Consider the following 3,957-nt stretch of genomic DNA (forward strand, 5'->3'; position numbering starts at 1 on the left):
CCCATTCCCAGCAGTGAAGTTAAAGTCCTGCCCCACTGCTGATCCTCAGCCACATCCACAACCCACCTTCATTTTCCTGGACTTTATACCTAATTTCTTCACCTTATGGTTCACTGGGGTCAAATCACTTTGGATGTTTCCAGCAACTGGAAGCCCATTTCCCTCCAACTATCCTTTGACTATTCCAGCATCACATATTTGCAAAGATGTGACTAAGCTGAGGAAGTCCTTGAAGTACAAATTGTTGAATCTTGTTTACACTTACCCTTTTCCTATACCCTTTTCTTAGGCACCTGCTACTGGCCAAGGCTTAAAAATAGGATAGTGGGATACCAAGGTATTTATAAAATCATTGCTATGTTCTTGAGCTTTTATAATGCATTATTTCTGCTATTTTATAATAAACATAAATCTGTGTGAGCGATGAGGCTGTATTACTTTCAGGAAAAAGGATGTTTCTTCTTTTAGGTGGAACACTGATCTCTGTGTGTTTATAAACTATCCTTTCTGTCTCATCCACAAAGGAAGTGAATTTAGGACTGTCAACTCAACAGAAGGTGTGGCTGCAGCCACGGTAGCTCAATCCAGGCAGAGCATTCACAGCAGCACTGGCAAATGGTGGTGCTGGGTTCAGCAATGGCACTGCCAGTGAAGATCTTGGTCCCAGGCGAGTTGTCACCAAAGCTCTTGCTGTGAGGTCTCTGCTGCTACTGCCATTTGCTCCAAACATTTACCCTCTGATTGGACATTCTGCTGGACATTTAAGCCTGGCTTTAAAGACTTCTGCCTTTCCAAGCAGGACGCCCAGTGTGAGCTCAAACCAAGGACATCCGAATGGCCAAAGCTGTTCTACACTTCTACACACAACTTGGTTTCTCTACCGTAACCTTAATTCCACAGACCTCAGAAAGACAAAGGCTCTGCTCACTTCCACAGTGTTGAATCAATCAGTCCTGAATTTTGAAAAGTCCTACACCCTTTGCAATGGCAAAGTTTTGGAGGAGTCACAGAGGCTGAACCAACCCCTCACATTTCCTTGCCCTGCTTTGCCATTTCAGGACTAGACATAAGTTTTTTGTGTCATATCACCCAAAATATTAAAGACTAGAATGCAATGACACATGTCAAACACCCCTCCAGCCAACAGATTACCAACATTTAATCATATGAGACTTAATGATAGGAAAATAAAACAAGTATTTTGTGGTTTCTAATGATAAATATGCTTATGCAGCTAAAGTAACAATGTTTGTTTGATCTTGGCCAATCTGCTTCAATAAATGTCATGTAAAATACCTCCTATAAAGACTTCAGGATACTGAAGAGTTTGGAAGTTGCCTAGGATAAATAATACAGAAAACAGCTTTCCCTCTAAATTAAAAGCCAAGCTGAGGAGTACAAGAAGGATTTCCAAATGTGACAGTTGATGATTACAAGCTTGCCTGTGTTCAGTTTTACAGATATAATTGCCAGTGAAATAGGAAACTGCTTGCGAGGAAAAAATCATTCCGGGTCCTGGATGGGAGGGTAGATGAGAGACTCGGAGCAGCAGCATCAAGGCTTGTGTGACTTGATCTTCATCCTTCTAGGCAATGTCATTATTCTTTTCAAGTTACTGCATAAGCTGCCTGGATAAAGAAGCTGATTCTCTGCAGCATGAGGGTGCTCTGTCTCTGGAAAGTCTCAGTCACTTGGAAACAGAAGTGGCAAATGCTGGCAGTGTTAGCATAGTCATTTTTCCATCATCCAGGCTGAAAGTTGTTTTCTGCCTCCAGTCTCTTTGACATAAATAGTTTGTTTTGGAAAAAAAAAAAAAAAACCACATGAGTACACAAAGAAAATCATTGAACAGAATGGGAAGAAAACCTGTTTGAAGTGATCATTTATTTGGGTGCTGTTGTAACTTCTGTATTTTCAGGGTTCACAGGTTGTCTACTTCATGTTAGAAAAATCATAGATAAACATTCTCTACAAAATCCTGAGATTATCTTAAAAAATTGTGAGATGTTTGATACATGAGCACCAAACTTTTACTACTTTGAATTCTAAGCATTAAAGTATCATGGCCAATATTCTCAGCCTCTTCTTTGGAACTGCTGCTTTTTTTTTTTTTTTTTTTTTTTTTTTTTTTTTTTTTTTAAGGTGAATTCTTGTGTAGTTGCCTGTAAGAAAACAGTCATAAAAAGTTCACAGAGGCAAGTGATTTTGGGTCAGTAAGATGCTTATCCAGATACATGCAGACAGAAATGCCATGGTTTTACTAGAGGTCTCACAATGTTCTGCTAAAGGTCCGTCAGCTGGGATAAAGAGATGAGTATGAAAATTCAGCTTTCAGTTAGAAAAGAAAGGTGCATCTAGGCTTCTACATTAAAGAGAAATGTTCATAAGTGAGGTTGAGGCTCACATGTTGATTCAGAACTTAAAGACATGACTTTTACAGTGAGATGCCAACATTTTTGAGTGAGTTTCTCAGATCTAAAGGCCTGGCTCAGGAGTTAGGCCATGGGATTGGGATTTTAGTGGTACTCCAAAATGCTGAGACAATCTAGGGAAAATCTGAAGTTAATTGCACAGGGAGAACACTAATTGTATGTGTGCCTCTGTTACAGGTGCTGTTTACATGCAAACCAGTCTGTACAGGTTTTAAAAAGCCTGTATATTAACAGCAGCAAGTTCTGGGAGCATGGAGAGTTCTTTAATGGTGTAACTCAATGATGGTCCCAGTTTGCAAACCTGGGATGCAACAGCTGCAATCAAAGAATGCACAGCCTGTATTCTTCTCAAGCAACAGTGAACTGTGAATGATAAAGTTGCCATGTAAACAGCAGCATGTTATAACATCACCTTTTACACCTCTGTGCCTGGCTGTTTGGAAGGTTACTGTAGGAAACTCAGTTCTGGTGCATGAGACACACGATTACACAACCACTGGCAGGATGCAAAATGGCACCAATGGTTCAGGATATGCATCCTTAAATCTGTGAGTGACCTGGGGATAGCCAGAGCAATGCCTTTGCTTGTCACCTCTGCACAGAGGAAACAGTCACCACCTCACCTACAGACAAAAGCTGGAAAGTTACATCTTCTGTGGCAGTCACAGAGATCCATCAGTCTGCATGCAGCATGCATGCCATAGAATCACAGAATGGTGTTGGAAGGGACCTTACAGCTCATCTCATTCCAACGCCCCTGCCATGGGCAGGGACACTTCCACTAGACCAGTTCATTCAAAGCCCCACCCAGCTTGGCCTTGAATGCTGCCAGGGATGGGGCATCCACCACTTCTCTGGGCAACCTCTCCCAGAATCTCACCACCTTCATAGTAAGGAATTTCATCCTAGTATCTAATCTAAATCAAGTCTCTTTCAGGTTAAAGCTGTTTTCCCTTGTAATGTGGTATGCAGTCCAACACCAAATAAAAATCCAGAGTCAGGCTCCTGTTGCAGCAAATTCTGTTTCCTAAAGCTGTGGGTCACAGTGGATGAGTCTGGCTATGAAGGGTCAGACCTCTGCTCTGATCCTCCCTCAGCCTGCAAGGACCTCGAGGAAACTATCTGTTAACTTGGGTGTCAAACAGGTGAATGATGGGCAGCTCCTCCACGGGGCAGAGGCGTGAGGTCACGGCTCTTAATACAGCTACAAACAGTCCATCAATGTTCCTTCCAGCTGCTGCAGAAGTGTTGGGTCCTGCACTGAGTCGGAGCTGGTACATGAGCACGTTCCTGTTCCTCCCAGTGGCTGCAGGGCCTCTCCAAACACAGGCTGGGCCAGCTCCTGCTGCTCAGCAGGAATGCAGACTACAGCCCTGGGATGGAGCGGCCTGAATCCATTTTCCCAGAGCTTGCTTCGGGGGATGTTTTTGTTTATCCAGCTCACCCATTTGCATTTGCTGCTTTGCTATTTCACCCCAGAAGCGCTTGCTAAGCAATTCTTCCCGGCTGCAAGCACTGGCAGGGT

The sequence above is a fragment of the Zosterops lateralis genome, assembly GCF_965231275.1.
Source record: "Zosterops lateralis genome assembly, chromosome: 5".
In the NCBI taxonomy this organism is placed as follows: domain Eukaryota; kingdom Metazoa; phylum Chordata; class Aves; order Passeriformes; family Zosteropidae; genus Zosterops; species Zosterops lateralis.